Source organism: Phyllobates terribilis, unplaced genomic scaffold (assembly GCF_046119375.1).
Source record: "Phyllobates terribilis strain yellow unplaced genomic scaffold, ASM4611937v1 Scaffold_8__6_contigs__length_399053987, whole genome shotgun sequence".
NCBI classification, from domain to species: domain Eukaryota; kingdom Metazoa; phylum Chordata; class Amphibia; order Anura; family Dendrobatidae; genus Phyllobates; species Phyllobates terribilis.
This window is the reverse complement of record NW_027362768.1, coordinates 88,033,793-88,053,769: the sequence shown is the minus strand read 5'-3', so window position 1 is coordinate 88,053,769 and position 19,977 is coordinate 88,033,793. Positions and strand designations below refer to the sequence as shown.

Genomic DNA, 19,977 nt, shown 5'->3' with positions numbered 1-19,977 from the left:
CACTACGTGCACCACTGGTATTTTGTGGAAAAGCACATGTAAGATTCTGCAACAGTCTCTGCTGATACTCCTGCATGCGTGCATCCCTTTCTATGGCAGGAATAATTTCTGCAAATTTACTTTTGTACCGGGGATCTAACAGTGTGGCAACCCAGTAGTCAGGATTATTTCTAATTCTCACAATTCGAGGGTCATGTTGCAGGTAGTGCAGCAAGAAGGCACTCATGTGTGTTGCGCATCCAGGAGCACCAAGTCCCTGTTGTGTTGGTGGCGAGGTAACAATCATGCTTCCTTCTTCTGTCCTCTCCCCCCAACCTCGCACAACAGAAATGTGATCAAGGTCTCCCTCATCTGATGAGTCTTCCATCAGTTCGTCCTCCACTTCTTCCTGGGCTCCTGCACCTTCCTCACTAGTTTGGCTGCTACCATGCGCCCTGGTAAAATCATCTCCCCCACCCTCACATGCCTGCCGCCTTGGTGCTGCCGACCGTCTGGACCTTGCAGATGTTAGCCCTTCCGCATACAACTCCTCCTCCTCTACTTCCTCCACCTCCTCTTGTGCCACCACCTGACTCCGAATTCTGTTTAACATGTGCTCCAGCATGTAAATCACCGGAATAGTCATGCTGATAATGGCATCGTCAGCACTAAACATCTTCGTCGCCATTTCAAAACTGTGCAGAAGGGTGCATAGGTCCCTGATCTGAGACCACTCCTCCAGCGTGATTTACCCCACCTCTGAATCTCGTTGGCCCAGGCTATACGTCAGAACGTATTGCACCAGGGCTTGTCGGTGCTGCCACAGTCGCTGCAACATGTGCAGAGTTGAATTCCACCGGGTAGGCACATCGCATTTTAGCCGGTGAAGTGGCAGGCCCAACGACTTCTGTAGAGATGTAAGTCGCTGAGCTGCGGGATGTGAACGGCGGAAGTGAGCACACAGCGACCGTGCCCTCTGCAGAAGGCCATCTAGTCTGGGATAGTGGGCTAAAAATTGCTGGACAACCAGGTTCAACACGTGAGCCATACAAGGCACGTGTGTGACATTGCCCCGGCGAAGGGCCGCACCCAGGTTTGCAGCATTGTCGCACACGGCCTTCCCTGGTTTCAGGTCCAGTGGAGACAACCATTCAGCTCTGGAGAACCAATTTCATGACCACAACTCCTCAGCTGTGTGACTCACATTTCCCAGACATTTCAATGTAAAAACCGCCTGATGACGTTGAGCCCTACTGCCAGCATAGTAAGGAGGTGTGCAGGATCCCTTCTGCGCAGTTAGAAAGCTTGTGGCATGACCAGACAGGCTTTGGGTGCAGGTGGAAGACCGAGAGGAGGTTGAGGAGGCAGAAGCAGTGGAGGAACTTTGACATAAAGAGGATTGACGCACAACTCGTGGGGACGGCAAGACTTGGACAGCAGCCCCTTGTCCTGCTGTCACCATAGTTACCCAGTGCCCAGTCAGCGACATGTAACGCCCCTGTCCATGCCTACTCGTCCAAGTGTCTGTGGTGAAATACACCCTGTCACACACAGAGTTTCTCAAAGAAGCGGTGATGTTGTGTGCGACATGCTGGTGGAGCGCAGGCACACCTTTCTTTGAGAAGTAGTGCCGACTGGGCATCTGGTACTGGGGCACTGCGACGGACATAAGGTCTCGAAAATCCTCTGTGTCCACCAGGCGGAAAGGCAGCATTTCTGTAGCCAAGAGCTTGCAGATGGTGAAATTCAACCTCTTAGCTTTCTCATGGCTAGGAGGAAATGGTCTTTTACTTGTCCACATCTGAGGGACCGAGGGCTGGCTATTGTGCTTAGACGGGGTTGATAAGGGTGTCCCCGGCAAACTGCCGGTCTGTGAGGAAGATGCAGGCGGACATGTTAGGTTGCCTTGATCCAAAGGTGGTGCTATCGATGTCGGACAGCGCTCAAGACCAGCTGGTGTTACGACCTCCAAAGAAAATGATGACCTGCCAATCACGCTGGCTGTTGCGGGTAAAGAGGTGGCAGGCCTGCGCCCCAAAACAGGTGTGACTGCTGTCCCCCCAGTCACAGAGGATGAAGAGGCCGCGGATGCACAAGATATGGCAGACGGTGGTTGGCCCGACCGGCTAGGCCGCATTGTAGCACACTGAGCTTCCCACTGCAACTTATGCTTCATGTCCATGTGCCGGTTCATGCATGAAGTACTCAAACTATGTATTTTTTGGCCTCTACTTAGCTTTTGCTGACAAATGTTACAGATAACACGAGTTGGGTCATCTTTATCGATCTGAAAAAATGCCCAGGCTATGCAAGGCTTAGCACCCATGCGACCTGAAGAGCCACCACGACTTGTGGTGAGAGGCAGAGTTGTGTTTGAGGATGCAGTTGTTGACGTGCTTCCAGTACTACGTCTCTGTCCAGGAAGGCGCAACCTGACTTCGTCGTCACTAGCATCTTCCTCCACCTCCTCTGCTGACCTCATCTCTTGGCTGACTGTGGGTTGACAGTAAGTGGGATCTCCGACCTCATCATCATCACCCTGTGCGTTATCACACCCGTCGTCCTCAGAGCCAACCTGTTCCTGCCCTGACAAAAAACTAAAGTTGTCGCTCCAATCAGGTATTTGAGTCTTATCATCGTCTTCCTCATTGTCTCCACCAACAGGAGTTACAGTTTGGGAATGAGGGTCTACATTATGGTCAGAACCTTCTGCGTCTGGTCCTGGATCCGACTCATAAAGATTCTGGGCATCAGTGCAGATCATTTCCTCGTCTGGATTCACAGAAGCGCTGGAGTCGACCTCTGATTCCCAGGCTATAGTATGAGTAAACAGCTCTGCAGACTCAACCATCTGTTCTACCTCATACTCAGACGGGCAGCTGGAGATTTGGGAGCTGTGAGGAAGCAAGTGCGATTTGGGTGACACCTTTGAGGACTGGAGTATTTGTGATGTTGAAGTTGATGTGGAGGAGAGCCCACTTAAAGGAGCACTTGATATCCGTTGAAGCACCTGCTGTTTTTGTGCCTCATCTGGAATTTGTAGCGATTGGCGTGGCCGTAAGAAAGGGATCTTATCACATTGTCCGCTAAAAGAAGTAGACATTTTAGTTTGGCTGGAAGATGGTCTTTCTTCTGCACCTACCCCACGGACACAACCTTTTTTCCCCTTCCCAACACGCCTATTCCCCTTTCCACCAGCAGCAGGCCTTTTTCCACTCATTTTGGTGGTTAACTAATTCACAACTCTGGAGTTGTTTGCACAAAAAAACAATGGATGGTAACCGAGCAGAGCTGAGTGGCCAAACTGTGGTATTAGGCCAAAACTATTGGCTGGGTTAGATGCAGAAAAAAATTATTTTTAATTTGCAACCTGATGGAGGTCAGTATAGATGGACTAATAGACCAAGTCCCACACACCGCTAGAAGCCCAAATATTTTTTCAGAGCTAGATGCAGAAATTTTTTTTATTCAATTTGCAACCTGATGGAGGTCAGTATAGATGGACTAATAGACCAAGTCCCACACACTGCTAGAAGCCCAAATATTTTTTCAGAGCTAGATGCAGAAAAAAATTATTTTTAATTTGCAACCTGATGGAGGTCAGTATAGATGGACTAATAGACCAAGTCCCACACACCGCTAGAAGCCCAAATATTTTTTCAGAGCTAGATGCAGAAAAAAATTATATTCAATTTGCAACCTGCTGGAGGTCAGTATAGAAGGACTAATAGAACAAGTCCCACACACTGCTAGAAGCCCAAATATTTTTTCAGAGCTAAATGAAGAAAAAAATTATTTTTAATTTGCAACCTGATGGAGGTCAGTATAGATGGACTAATAGACCAAGTCCCACACACTGCTAGAAGCCCAAATATTTTTTCAGAGCTAGATGCAGAAAAAAATTATTTTTAATTTGCAACCTGATGGAGGTCAGTATAGATGGACTAATAGACCAAGTCCCACACACCGCTAGAAGCCCAAATATTTTTTCAGAGCTAGATGCAGAAATTTTTTTTATTCAATTTGCAACCTGATGGAGGTCAGTATAGATGGACTAATAGACCAAGTCCCACACACTGCTAGAAGCCCAAATATTTTTTCAGAGCTAGATGCAGAAAAAAATTATTTTTAATTTGCAACCTGATGGAGGTCAGTATAGATGGACTAATAGACCAAGTCCCACACACTGCTAGAAGCCCAAATATTTTTTCAGAGCTAGATGCAGAAAAAAATTATTTTTAATTTGCAACCTGATGGAGGTCAGTATAGATGGACTAATAGACCAAGTCCCACACACCGCTAGAAGCCCAAATATTTTTTCAGAGCTAGATGCAGAAAAAAATTATATTCAATTTGCAACCTGCTGGAGGTCAGTATAGAAGGACTAATAGAACAAGTCCCACACACTGCTAGAAGCCCAAATATTTTTTCAGAGCTAAATGAAGAAAAAAATTATTTTTAATTTGCAACCTGATGGAGGTCGGTATAGATGGACTAATAGACCAAGTCCCACACACTGCTAGAAGCCCAAATATTTTTTCAGAGCTAGATGCAGAAAAAAATTATTTTTAATTTGCAACCTGATGGAGGTCAGTATAGATGGACTAATAGACCAAGTCCCACACACCGCTAGAAGCCCAAATATCTTTTCAGAGCTAGATGCAGAAAATTTTTTTATTCAATTTGCAACCTGATGGAGGTCAGTATAGATGGACTAATAGACCAAGTCCCACACACTGCTAGAAGCCCAAATATTTTTTCAGAGCTAGATGCAGAAAAAAATTATTTTTAATTTGCAACCTGATGGAGGTCAGTATAGATGGACTAATAGACCAAGTCCCACACACTGCTAGAAGCCCAAATATTTTTTCAGAGCTAGATGCAGAAAAAAATTATTTTTAATTTGCAACCTGATGGAGGTCAGTATAGATGGACTAATAGACCAAGTCCCACACACCGCTAGAAGCCCAAATATTTTTTCAGAGCTAGATGCAGAAAAAAATTATATTCAATTTGCAACCTGCTGGAGGTCAGTATAGAAGGACTAATAGAACAAGTCCCACACACTGCTAGAAGCCCAAATATTTTTTCAGAGCTAAATGAAGAAAAAAATTATTTTTAATTTGCAACCTGATGGAGGTCAGTATAGATGGACTAATAGACCAAGTCCCACACACTGCTAGAAGCCCAAATATTTTTTCAGAGCTAGATGCAGAAAAAAATTATATTCAGTTTGCAACCTGATGGAGGTCAGTATAGATGGACTAATAGAATGATGCTATGCCCAAAAGATTTTACTTCACTAGGTGCAGTAAAAAAATTGGTATTCTATACACAGGTGGTATATCTTGCAACACAGATAGGCTACTCCACTGACTAACACACTCTGCAATAGGCCAAAAAGGATTAGCTTTGCTAGATTCAGCCAAATGCTGTGAAAAAAACTTGCACAGCACTGGCACAGACCTGCCTGGCAAAAACTGATAGGAACTGATGTAACCTAGTCCTGAAAAGGACTCCAATTACAATTAGTCTTTACTCCCACAATCTATCTATTTAAGAGCACAGACCTGCTTGATAAAAGTCGTAGGAAATGCTGTAACCTAGTCCTTAAAAGGACTGCAATCACAACTATTCCCTACTCCCAAGCTATCTGTATATTTGTGCGAAAATTGGCTTGAAATTAACAAGGTATAGCGCACACAGCAACAGCGGTGCCGTCTAACACGCAGCTGCAGCAGTGAGAAAATGGTGGCGACGGGGAAAATGGCTTGGTCTTATAGGGCAAGGACATGTGACATACACTTCCAATCACACATGCCCTTGCTTGTGTGAAAAAAAGCACTTCGCTCCGTGTGTGCGCTGCTGATAGGCTGACAGATTGCACCTCCCCACTGCAAATGCGGGAAAGAGAAAAAAAAATGGAGATCTTCATTGTTCCTGCAGAGATCCATCCCCTGCCCCTCCCCCCGCCCCGCTGTACACTCAAACTGCGTATTAACATTAATTTTCATCATTACTGAGAAAAAATCCAGTTATGATTTTGGTGCACGAACAGTTATCGAACATAACCTCGAACAGCCGAATTTTTCTCAAATTGTTCGTGTTCGCCGACCGGCTCCAACACCGCCCAAAACAGCTCGAATTTGAGATTGGCGAACAGTTCGAGTAGAACAACGCTCATCTCTAGTTAGAAACTGAAATCAAACAGTTTTCAACTCAAAACTTTATTCTAGGTGATGTTACATTTTCACATGGGACCCCTTGTTCGAAAGGAGCTTCTGAACTCTCTCGTCCATTGAATTTGTCAGGTTTTGGATGGTTTCTGCTTCAATTGTTTTGCATGAGGACAGAATACCCTCCCAGAGCTGTTGCTTAGATGTGAACTGCCTCCCGCCATCATAGACACTCCTTTTAATGATGCTCCAAAGGTTCTGAATGGGGTAGAGGTCAGGGGAGCATGGGGGTCACACCATAAGTTTGTCCCCTTTTATGCCCATATCAGCCAGAGATGCAGATGTTTTATGTGCAGCATGAGATGGTGCATTATCATGCAGAAAAATGATCTTGCTGTGAAATACACGGTTCTTCTTCTTGAACCATGGCAGGAAGTGCTGTTTGAGAAAATCCACATACATTATGGAGTTCATCTTTAGCGCCTTCAGGGATCCTAAAGGGGCCGACAATCTCTCTCCCCATGATTCCAGCCCAAAACATTACTCCACCTCCTCCTTGTTGGCGCTGTAGCCGTGTTTGCGTGGGGTGTCCATCAACCAGCCATCCTCCACTCCATCCATCTGGACCATCGAGCGCTGCACGGCACTCATCCGTGAACAAAACAGTTTTGAAATCAGTCTTCATGTAATGTTTGGCCCACTGGAGCCATTTCTGCTTGTGTGAAGTGGATAGAGGAGGTCGACAGGATGGCGCATGCACAGCTGCAAACCTCTGAAGGACCCTGCATCTTGTTGTTCGGGGGACGTTGGAGGCACAAGCAGCTTCAAAAACTTGTCTGCTGCTATGACAAGGCTTTTTTGCCGCTGCTCTTTCAACCTGACGTAATTGCCTGTAGGAAAGAGTCCTCAATTTGCCCTTATCAGCACGCACACGTGTGTACTGTGAATCAGCTACATACTTCTTGATTGCCAAGACACTTCATCCTGATCATCGCACAATGTTGATTGTAGTCATGCCTTGACCTAAACACTCCACAATTTGTTGCTTCTCAGCAGCCGACACATCCTTTTTCTTTCCCATTTTGGCAGAAAATGTAGGCTGCTTAATAATGTGAGAGAGCCTTCTTAAGTAGTCTTGCCTTTCATTGGACACACCTGCCAAACTAATTAGCACAGGTGTCTGCAATTGCTTACAGTGATATAAAGAGCCCTGACACACATCACCATCAATGAGTTTAACTGACAAACAAACAAATTCTTCCCTTATCACTCCTAAACACTTTTTGTATAATAATTTGGAACGCAGTGTACATGTGCTTTTCCACAAAACACCAGTGGTTCACGTAGTGAATCTTACAGTTCTAACTTGCCAACCGTGGTCTGTATGGAGTTGTTCAATAAAGGGCCCAAAATTAAGATAACATAGATGGGAGAGGTCTCTTTGAATAGGAATTCCTAAGTATTTGATACCCTGTGAGGGCCAGGCAAAGGGAAAGTTGGACTGGATGGAATCCTATATGGATTTGGGGAGGGAGACATCGAGGGCCTCAGACTTCGCTGCATTGATTTTAAAATTTTACCATGTAACAAAGTGATCTATTTCAGCCATAACAGCATGGATGGATATATGTGATTGAGTGATATATACTAGGACATCATCAGCAAATAGAGAGCACTTGTACTCGGTGCCTCCCACCTCAATCCACCTAATATTGGGGTTATGGCGAATTGATGAGAGCAGGTGCTCCGTCACTAGGATGTATAAGAGAGGGGACAGAGGACATCACTGCCTTGTCCCATTGGTGATTGTGAAAGGTGATGAAAATGTTCTGACGCACCCCCTGGGCCTTGGGACACCCGGAGCCGGACCCTTTTTGGTGGATGCTGGTGGTTGTAGTCTTCGTGGCGGCGACCCAGTTCCGTGGCTCAGGGCGGTCAAACCAGTGGCGGAACTATTTATGTGGTTTTCATGTTTAAATGTCCGACTACGCCACCCGTGGATTGCGGTCAGAGTGAACCGCCGCTACAGGGCAGACCACTGAGGCTGGTGTTGTGGGTGCAGCAGAGCGTAGCATAACTCCCCACGGGAGGAGTATAGCCTCAGGGCAGTGTATGCGGAGGATGGGGGTGATGGTGCAGGGCAGCAGCAGTTCAGGGCCTTTACTCACAGTTCTTATTATCCAGACCACGTCTGCAGGTAACGGCTGCCCACGTCGTACTGTGCTCACCAGGTGAGGGGCTCAGACAACTCCCAGATAACTTTGGAGCACTTCACAGGACCCCCTTTGTGTGTCCTTTGTCTGGCCTTTCTTACCAACACTTCTGTCCGGCTGCCTCGGGCCTCCTCTTGGTAAACTTGGCGCCAGTTTCCCTGACCCTATGTGGTGCCTTCCTAGCGGGTGTAGCGAGGGGCTGCGCCACATAAAATGTCAGAGCCTCCGGTTTCTAGCTGAGGGTCGTTTCCTGCCTCCACTAGTTCGGGGACCGGTCTCCCCCTTTGGCCTGACCCCTCCACGCAGGTGGATTCGGGCGTGCGGTGGCGACTCGCCCGTCCGCACCCCTGGGATCCCTTCATTCCTCGTTCCTGGAGCCTTCTCCGCTCCTCTTCCTTCCTTCTCCCTCTTCCAGGCCTGGGCCTCTGTTACTAGGCCCGCCTCCGGAGCAGAGCTCATGCAGAGCCCCTGCTCCCTGCCACTTCTGCTCAGACTTCTCTGCACTGAACTAAGATGGTGCCCACCTTTTATACTCCCTTCTCAATGCACCCAGGAACTGCTTCCTCCCTGCTCCTGCACTACAGGGTTCCCCTTCCTCAGTGTTCCCTCCCCCCACTCCAGCCAGGGACAGGGACTGTCGTGCCCATCTCAGGGGCAAATTGGTCGCCCTGCCCCACGGCAATGTGGTGTAATGCATGCAGGTGTCGGGTCCTGATCCACACTCCATCCTTACCTGAGAGTGAGATATCACACCTCTGGGTGAGGTGCAATACGTCTGTAGCAACCGAGCCCTCAGGGTGCTACAGTTCCATTTATCTTCAGCCTAGGTGACGTATTGCGATACAGGGCCGTGATTTTGGCTATAAAAGGGTGCCCTAGACCCCTACCCCAAGCTTTTTAAGAGAATCATATATGGCGTGCCAGGAGACTCTATGGAATGCTTTCTCAGCATCCAACGAGAGTATCTAATTACAAATTTTTAACTGCATCTAGCCCAGGAAATACTTTGTGCCTAGTAGCAGTGTCTGCTAGTGAGCGGATTATCCCGGCTGTTAAGCAAGCTGCACCACCTGTAGTTTAGACACTTAATTTTTTCAAAGGAAATGCTTCGGGACCATGGGATACTTAGTGAAGAGCATCAGGAGGCACCCCAAGGCATAGGGGCTGGGACTGGCAGTAGGATGCCTTGCGGTGGACAACCGAGCTCGATCCTTATAAAAGCTTTTTAACTGCAGCAGCTTTAGTGGACGCTACTGGAGCTGGAATTACCGCGGCTGCTGGCATGAGACTTGCCCTCCAATAGATCCTTGTAAATGGATTTAAAGTGTATTCATTCAAATTAGAGAGACAATTTAAATTAAAAAGCTTAGAGCTGCCTCCACCACAGGGGGGCTCGCTCGACCCACCAGCGGACAGGCACCAGTATTGGGAGAGGGGGGCTGGCCGTCAATGTTCACCGCGGCTCTGGCACAAACCCGGCGACACGGAGGTGGCACGGGCAGGAGCGGACTGGCCGTGTCGGCTTCTCACTTTTTGGATTTTAGAAGGGCATGACATGCCTATATCTGTGTCTCCCCCTCCTTTTACTCCTCCACCTCTTTTATTTTCGCATGACTATATGTACTTGTCACTTTTCCATGTGTTAGTTATGTCTTCTGAGCAGTTTGTCAGCTTTTGGACACCTTTGAAGGTGTTTTCTATGTGTTTCTATGTGTTTTTGTTTGCCTGCCATTGGTTTTAACGGTGTTCGAAGGTGTTCGACGAACAGTTCGACGAACAGTTCGGCGAACACACGGGTGTTCGACGAACCGAACCGAACTCGAACACTACGGGGGTGGCTCAACACTAGTCCAGACTCACGGCTACTGAACCTTGACAGGGTGGTGGTGGTAGTGGCAAAGTGGCTGGAAGCATTATCTGCTATCCAATCAACAACCTTTTGACACTGCTCTGGGTTCAATAGTGGTGTGCTGCGGTCCCGTAGCAATTGGGACTAGAAGGTCAGGCCACAAGATGTGGGTGTTTATTGTGGCACAAATTCAGCTTGCCCACGGCCTCCGCCTCAGCCTCTGCATGCACCATCAGCATCACATCCACTTCCCCATCCCTTGCCAAGCGCCTTGCCCATTTTAAATGGATGACAATATTATCTACGGTCGCTACAAATGGCTGGATTTCTTCCTCAGTTATATGTCATACGTCTGACAGACGCCAACGGTTTTAAATACCAGGATTGTAGTTTCCTATTATTCACAGCGACGACGTGTGAATAGCTTCACTGACACACTGCTACAAACTGTAAATGAAGGATAATATTTTCCACGTTCGCTACAAATTTCTGGATTTTTATCGCTGTAATACGGGATCATGTCTGATGATGGAAAAGATCTGCCTGTATTCGGCAGTGCTAACAAGCAAATGGAGCAGTAAAATGGTGTACTCTGGATGTTTTTTAAATAAATTATCAGGATTAAGATAAAAAATATTTGCCCTGGCCCCTGATATCTGGGGCTCTTTCTATGGATATCTGTAACAGCAGGAGCAGGAAGAATGTGCAATTGACCCTCTTGTGCTGTATATGTGTCACCCAGGGGGAATATAGGGGACTCGGTACCCGGGCCTTTTATCTTGTTTAGGAGGTCACGGCAGTCGGCTACCGGGCCCGTACTCTGGGTCTCTCTTTAAAAAGGGGTTTTAGTATACAGTTTGTCTCGTGACTCCACCTGTGGTTTCCGGTAATGGTTACCGGCGCTGCTGCAGACCTCCGGGGGGTGATGGGATGGCAGCTGGGATGTTTCTGCTCCCCACAGGCGGAGCGGGCCCCCGGGGTAGTGTAAGTGCAAATGGTGGTGATGCTGGGGCTTGCAGTGCAGGAGAGATGGCGCAGCAGGAGTAACTGACAGAGACAGGATATTCACTTCAGTACCTTTACTGGTGCGGATGTCAGGTACGGTCCAGGGTACTCGGTAGGAAGGGTGCACTTCAGGACTTCTCCCCAGTGAGCGGGTATAAGGCCTCCTGGTCCATGTTTCCCTCTCTCTAAGCTCCTAGCCAGCCTGCAACTGGGCCTAGCTTCTGTGTCGTGCTGTTCCTTCACCTGTCGCTTGGTAGTAGGACCTTTTTCTGGCAACCACTATCCCTGGACGCCAGGACTTTCGTGGTTCCTAGTCTTGTCAAGGGTTTAGCTTCAGGTCGACCAGGGACTTGTAGTCCTCCTGGTATGCCGGTGATCCCTACTGGGTATAAAGGACCCTGCAGGCGTGGACCCGGTGTCCGGTTCGTGTCTTGGGGTGAGCCTATGATGCTCCTCTGCCCCCCAACTCCTCTCTCCTCTCCTCCGGCCACACTCGGGGCACTCAGTATACAGCAGCAGACGTGATGCGTCTTCACTGCTCTCAGTGGCTGCATACTCTCTCAACTACTAACTAACTGAACTGCCTGGCTCCACCCTCCATATATATATATATATATATATATATATATATATATATATATCCCTAACGGGCTCCCTCTGGTGGTATGAGGTGGAAGGGTGGAGGTGTTTGTTTGTAACGAAGTCTATCCATGCACCCTTTTGGGTCCTGTGGTACCTGTGAACAGCAGGGTGCCACATTCCACTCTAGTACAATTCAGTACTCCTGGACTGAAGCATTTTTTTACAGGTTACAACAATAACAGTAATTATAATAACAATAACAATAATTAAGTTACAGTAAGTCCCGTAACCCGGTGTCCATTTCACTGAAGACGAGTAAAAATGAGTAACATGAGGGACCCGCCTGAAAGCCCTCAACGTAGGCCCTGAGCATGGCTACAGGGCATAAGTGATCCAGGTGTTGGACCACGTCTTCAGCCACGCCAAACGGGTTTTTGTTCAGTGGTCAAATAAGGGGGGCACTTTTGATGAGTGCAACTATTTACAAATACAGTTTTTGGCTGCTCACAGTCCTCAGCCTACAAGTCTCTGTGCCCTGACGGGTAACTACAGGCACACATATATTTCAGTTTACACAATAAACAATAGACAATACCCAACTGGGTAACTATTTACACTTTAGGCATTTTGTATTTTAATCCCTAAACCTGGCAGGGATTTGGCCTTGTGTACTGCGTGTGGACCTTCGTAGCACTGGGGTGAAACTGGTGTCTGTGCATGCACTCTCTGCTAACCTATCAGGTGTACGTGCTGGTAGATTATAAAACTGCCTCAATCTCTCTATGGGACTGGCAAGTGCACTGATTACTGGGCCTTCAGGCTCTGCTTCAACGGGTGATCCTCCTCTGACCGGGGACTCTTCCTGTTCCTGAGCAGGTTCCTCTAGGACGCTCACAGGTTCTTCTTGTGGTTGATAGAAGTGTATTACTGGTATAATAACTGCTCCATCAAGTTGAGGCCAATCCGCAGGGAAATCTCCTAGAACTGTCTGAAGCACATCTTCCTTGGGTTCTTCCGGTGCTATAGGAGGTACTTCTTCCTCCGTTGTCTTCAGTAGACCTGGGCACACTTTCAAGTGGTCTCTTGAGACTGTTGCGGTTGTCTTACCTCCATCCTTACTAATCAGGCAGGTTTTACTGTTGTCAAATCTGGAGTTTAACACAGTGTTGGGCTCTCTTTCCCACTGGTCATCGAGCTTGTGACCTCTTCTTTTTCGCTTTAGCACGATCTCTCCAGGTGCCAAGGGTTCTGCTGGTGCATGTTTATTGTGCTGCTCTTCCTGTCTTTCCCTCACCTTGTTTAGACTGTCTTCGACACAGGCCTGTACCTTCCTGTACTACTCTTGCCGACTTGTGTCCCAATCTTCAGTGGACGTATCTGCAGCAGGTTCTACCACTCCGAGCTCCAGGTCCATGGGCAATTTTCCAGGTCTTCCTCTCATAATGTATGCTGGGGTACAATTTGTAGAACTGACAGGTATGTGGTTATACAGGTCCACTAGGTCACGTAGCTTTTCTGGCCACTGGTTCCTTTCTTCCAAAGGTAGGGTTTTCAACAGATCTGTAACGATGCTGTTCATTTTCTCTCACATACCGTTGGTTTGCGGATGATATGTTGTAGTCCGGATCTTCTTGCTAGAGATGAGCGGTGTTCGACTCGAACTGTTCGCCAATCTCAAATTCGAGCTGTTTTGGGCGGTGTTCGACGAACCCGAACGATTTGAAAAAATCCGGCTGTTCGACGTTATGTTTGATAACTGTTCGTGCACCAAAATCATAACTGGATTTTTTTTCTCAGTAATGCTGAAAATTAATGTTAATATGCAGTTTGAGTGTACAGTGGGGCGGGGGGAGGGGCAGGGGATGGATCTCTGCATAAATAATGAAGATCTCCATTTTTTTTTCTCTTTCCCGCATTTACAGTGGGGAGGTGCAATCTGTCAGCCTATCAGCAGCGCAAACACGGAGTGAACTGCTTTTTTTCACACAAGCAAGGGCATGTGTCATTGGCAGTGTATGTCACATGTCCTTGCCCTATAAGACCCAACCATTTTCCACGTAGCCACCATTTTCTCATTGCTGCAGCTGCGTGTTAGACGGCACCGCTGTTGCTGTGTGCGCTTTACTTTGAGTGTTAATTTCAAGCCAATTTTCGCACAAATCTACAGATAGCTTGGGAGTAGGGAATAGTTGTGATTGCAGTCATTTTGAGGATTAGGTTACATCATTTCCTACGACTTTTATCAGGCAGGTCTGTGCTCTTAAATAGATAGGTTGGGAGTAGGGACTAATTGTAATTGCAGTCCTTTTGAGGGCTAGGTTACATCAGTTCCTATCACTTTTGCCAGGCAAGTCTGTGCCAGTGCTGTGCAAGTTTTTTTCACAACATTTGGCTAAATCTAGCTAAGCAAATCCTTTTTGGCCTCTTGCAGTGTGTGTTAGTCAGTGGAGTAGCCTATCTGTGTTGCAAGCTACACCACCTGTGTATAGAATACAATTTTTTTTACTGCACCTAGCCAAGTAAAACCTTTTGGGCATAGCATCATTCTATTAGTCCATCTATACTAACATCCACCAGGTTGCAAATTCAAAATAATTTTTATCTGCATCTAGCTCTGAAAAAATATTTGGGCTTGTAAGTGTGTGGGACTTCTTCTATTAGTCCATCTATACTAACCTCCACCAGGTTGCAAATTCAAAATAATTTTTATCTGCATCTAGCTCTGAAAAAATATTTGGGCTTGTAGCAGTGTGTGGGACTTGTTCTTTAAGTCCATCTATACTAACCTTCACCAGGTTGCAAATTCAAAATAATTTTTATCTGCATCTAGCTCTGAAAAAATATTTGGGCTTGTAGCAGTGTGTGGGACTTGTTCTATCAGTCCATCTATACTAACCTCCACCAGGTTGCAAATTCAAAATAATTTTTATCGGCATATAGCTCTGAAAAAATATTTGGGCTTGTAGCAGTGTGTGGGACTTGTTCTATTAGTCCATCTATACTAACCTCCACCAGGTTGCAAATTCAAAATCATTTTTATCTTCATCTAGGTCTGAAAAAATATTTGGGCTTGTAGCAGTGTGTGGGACTTGTTCTGTTAGTCCATCTATACTAACCTCCACCACCTGTGTATGTAATAAAATTGTTTTACTGCATCTAACCCAGCCAGTACTTTTGGGCTAATACAACAGTTTGGCCACTCAGCTCTGCTCGGTTCCCATCCATTGTTTTTTGTGCAAACAACTCCAGAGTTGTCAATTAGTTAACCACCAAAATGAGTGGAAAAAGGCCTGCTGCTGGTGGAAAGGGGAATAGGCGTGTTGGGAAGGGAAAAAAAGGTTGTGTCCGTGGGGTAGGTGTTAAAGCAACAGTAACATCTGCAGAAGAAAGACCATCTTACAGCCAAACTAAGATGTCTACTTCTTTTAGCGTGATAAGATCCCTTTCTTAAGGCCACGCCAATCGCTACAAATTCCAGATGAGGCACAAAAACAGCAGGTGCTTCAACGGATATCAAGTGCTCCTTTAAGTGGGCTCTCCTCCACCTCAACTTCAACATCACAAATACTCCAGTCCTCAGAGGTGTCACCCCAATCACACTTGCTTCCTCACAGCTCCCAAGTCTCCAGCTGCCCGTCTGAGTATGGGGTAGAACAGATGGTTGAGTCTGCAGAGCTGTTTACTCATACTATAGCCTGGGAATCAGAGGTCGGCTCCAGAGCTTCTGTGAATCCAGACAAGGAAATGATCTATACTGATGCCCAGAATCTTTGAGTCGGATCCAGGACCAGACGCAGAAGGTTCTGACCATAATGTACACCCTCGTTCCCAAACTGTAACTCCTGTTGGTGGAGTCAATGAAGAAGACGACTATGAAACTCAAATACCTGATTGGAGCGACAACTTGAGTTTTTTGTGAGGGCAGGAAGAGGTTGGCTCTGAGGACGACGGGTGTGATAACACACAGGGTGATTATGACGAGGTTGGAGATCCCACTTACTGTCAACCCACGGTCAGCCAGTCGATGAGGTCAGCAGAGGAGGTGGAGGAGGATGCTAGTGACGACGAGGTCAGGTTGTGCCTTCCTGGACAGAGACGTAGTACTGGAAGCACGTCAACAGCTGCATCCTCAAACACAACTCTGCCTCTGACCACATGTCGTGGTGGCTCTTCAGGTCGCATGTGTGCTAAGCCTTACATAGCCTGGGCATTTTTTCAGATTGATAAGGATGACCCAACTAGTGTTATCTGTAACATTTGTCAGCAAAAGCTAAGTAGAGGCCAAAAAATACATAGTTTGAGTACTTCATGCATGAACCGTCACATGGATATGAAGCATAAGTTGCAGTGGGAAGCTCACTGTGCTACAATCCGGCCTAGCCGGCCGGGCCAACCACCGTCTGCCACATCTTGAGCATCCGTGGCCTCTTCACTCTCTATGACTGGGGGGACAGCAGTCACACCTGTTTTGGGACGCAGAGCTGCCACCTCTTTACCCGCAGCAGCCAGCGTGATTGGCAGGTCATCATTTTCTTTGGAGGTGTAAACACCAGCTGGTGTTCAGCGCTGTCCGACATCGATAGCACCACCTTTGGATCAAGGCAACATAACATGTCCACCTGCATCTTCCTCACAGAATGCCATGAGAAAGCTAAGAGGTTGAATTTCACCATCTGCAAGCTCTTGGCTACAGAAATGCTGCCTTTCCGCCTGGTGGACACAGAGGATTTTCGAGACCTCATGTCCGTCGCAGTGCCCCAGTACCAGATGCCCAGTCGGCACTACTTCTCAAAGAAAGGTGTGCCTGCGCTCCACCAGCATGTCTAACACAACATCACCACTTCTTTGAGAAACTCTGTGTGTGACAGGGTGCATTTCACCACAGACACTTAGATGAGTAGGCATGGACAGGGGCGTTACATGTCGCTGACTGGTCACTGGGTAACTATGGTGACAGCAGGACAAGGGGCTGCTGTCCAAGTCTTGCTGTCCCCATGAGTTGTGCGTCAATCCTCTTTATCTCAAAGTTCCTGCACTGCTTCTGCCTCCTCAACCTCCTCTCGGTCCTCCACCTGCACCCAAAGCCTGTCTGGTCATGCCACAAGCTTTCTAACTGCGCAGAAGGGATCCTGCACACCTCCTTACTATGCTGGCAGCAGGGCTCAACGTCATCAGGCGGTTTTTACTTTGAAATGTCTGAGAAATGTGAGTCACACAGCTGAGGAGTTGTGGTCAGGTCTGGAGAATCAGTTTCATGAATGGTTGTCTCCACTGGACCTGAAACCAGGGAAGGCCGTGTGCGACAATGCTGCAAACCTGGGTGCGGCCCTTCGCCGGGGCAATTTCACATACGTGCCTTGTATGGCTCACGTGTTGAACCTGGTTGTCCAGCAAATTTTAGCCCACGATCCCGGACTAGATGGCCTTCTGCAGAGGGCTCGGTCGCTGTATGCTCACTTCCGCCGTTAGCATCCCGCAGCTCAGCAACTTACATCTCTACAGAAGTCGTTGGGCCTGTCACTTCGCCGGCTAAAATACGATGTGCCTACCCGGTGAAATTCAACTCTGCACATGTTGCAGCGACTGTGGCAGCACAGACAAGCCCTGGTGCAATATGTTCTGATGTATAGCCTGGGCCAACGAGATCGAGAGGTGGGGCAAATCACGCTGGAGGAGTGGTCTCAGATTAGGGACCTATGCACCCTTCTGCACAGTTTTGAAATGGCGACGAAGATGTTTAGTGCTGACGATGCCATTATCAGCATGACTATTCCGGTGATTTACATGCTGGAGCACATGTTAAACAGAATTCGGAGTCAGGTGGTGGCACAAGAGGAGGTGGAGGAAGTAGAGGAGGAGGAGTTGTATGCGGAAGGGCTAACATCTGCAAGGTCCAGACGGTCGGCAGCACCAAGGTGGCAGGCATGTGAGGGTGGGGGAGACGGTTTTACCAGGGCGCATGTTAGCAGCCAAACTAGTGAGGAAGGTGCAGGAGCCAAGGAAGAAGTGGAGGATGAACTGATGGAAGACTCATCAGATGAGGGAGACCTTGATCACATTTCTGTTGTGCGAGGTTGGGGGGAGAGGGCAGAGGAAGGAAGCATGATTGTTACCTCGCCACCAACACAACAGGGACTTGGTGCTCCTGGACGCGCTAGACACATGAGTGCCTTCTTGCTGCACTACCTGCAACATGACCCTCGAATTGTGAGAATTAGAAATAATCCTGACTACTGGGTTGCCATACTGTTAGATCCCTGGTACAAAAGTAAATTTGCAGAAATTATTCCTGCCATAGAAAGGGATGCACGCATGCAGGAGTATCAGCAGAGACTGTTGCAGAATTTTACATGTGCTTTTCAACAAAACACCAGTGGTGCACGTAGTGAATCTCACAGTTCCAACTTGCCAACCGTGGAACCGTCGAGTGTTCAGCACTCAAAACGTAACAGAAACACAGTATCTGCTGGTAACATCAATTTTGCAGAATCATTTCACCACTTTTTTAGCCCATCCTTTGCAAGGCCACAGGAGACAAGAAGTCTGACACATAGTCAACGCCTAGAGACAATGGTACAGTGGTACAGGAGAATCTCCAAGTAAACATTGAAGCCATGACTGTGTCACTGGACCCTTGCTCTTTTTGGGCTTCTGTGGCACCCCAGGGGTCTGGTTGCCACAGTAATAGAAATATTATGTCTGAGAGCAAGTGGTAGGTTTCTCTGGTCAGGAGCCCTAAGCATGCAACACTGCCCGCCCAGACCTGGGAGGGGAGGAATCTGCCCTTATAAACTGGGTCTGGGGCGGGATTAGGAGAGTCAGAGCTTGGAGAGGGAAAGATACAGCAGGAGCTCTGTAGGAGCAGGAGCGAGTGCCAGAGGCTGGAAGCTAGATAGCTCGCCTTGGCTGAAGACACTAAACCCGGACACGGAGTCCGAGGCTGTGGGAACATCCAGGTCCAGCAGCAGAATCCAACCGGCAGGGGATTCCATGTCCTCTGGCCATAGAAGCCCGGAGGCACGGTCACAAGCAAGGGACCAGCACCGCCATCGTGGAGCGGAGGCTAACAGGAGGCCCCAAGTCACCGGCCATACGGGTGAGCACCACACGGTATACTCAGGGACGTGGGCTACTTCTACCCGCACACAGCAAGGTAGCCAGGAAAGAGTACAGATAGACGGGGAGGCCTACAACTCCACCTGGCCAGGGGAGATCCTGCTAGCTCTCAGACTGACCAGGCCTCTACTGCTAGCCAGTACTCCCTGGAGGGTTTGCCTTATAACATCAGTAAAGACCCTGAACTGCACTGCATGGACTCTGAGTTATTCCTGCTGCGCTCGTGAACCATCACTCCCATCATCCACACTAACTGCCCTGAGGCTATACTCCTCCCGTGGGGAGTCATTCCATTCTAAGCTGCACACATAATACCAGCCTCAGCGGTCTGCCCTGCAGCAGCAGTCCCCACTGACCGCAATCCACGGGTGGTGTAGTCGGACAATTATCACAATACTAAAACTGCCAGTGAATTGACCACCCTGGGCATGGACCGGGTCAGCGCCACGGAGACTACAACCCCCAGCGACCAACGGGTATTGCGTGCCTGAAAAAAAAAAAGACTTTTGCACTTACCTGAGAGAAGTTTCCCACCGTCCGGAGTCGTTTCCCGCCATCGGACGCCATCTTGGGTCATTTCCCACCATCTTCTGCCGTCTTCCCGCCATCCGCAGCCGCTTCCCGCCATCGGACGCCATCTTCGGGACGCCGCACGGGAAGAAGGGGGGCGTGGACGCCGAAAGCGCGCGAGACCCGAAGCTCCGCCCTACGCACCGACGCTGCGCAAGGTCCTGGAAGGGAGAAAGAGCGACGCTGACGTCATCGGAGCGCGACGCCAGGTCCTCTACCCCGACGATTGACTGCGGAGCCGCTTCCTACGGAAGAAGAGCATCGCAAGGTAGGCCACGGTCCACTAGGGGGAAGGAGGATGTCGGATACCGAGGGGAGCTCCACCGCCACACCGGCCGCCAGCGCAACCGCTGCTGCGGTCATGCCATTCACCATGCCCTATATCCCGGGGTCATCCTGGCTACCCCAGTACTCAGGGGAGTCACATACCCTAAGTGACTTTAGGGAAAGACTGGATAGCCTCTTCCAGGTATACCCTCTCACGGAA

At 48.3% G+C, this 19,977-nt stretch overlaps 1 pseudogene; it reads left to right on the top strand.

The window, feature by feature from the left end:
- Window positions 1-19,977, top strand: part of LOC141156757 (flavin-containing monooxygenase 5-like) — a 363,305-nt pseudogene that overhangs the window by 180,337 nt on the left and 162,991 nt on the right.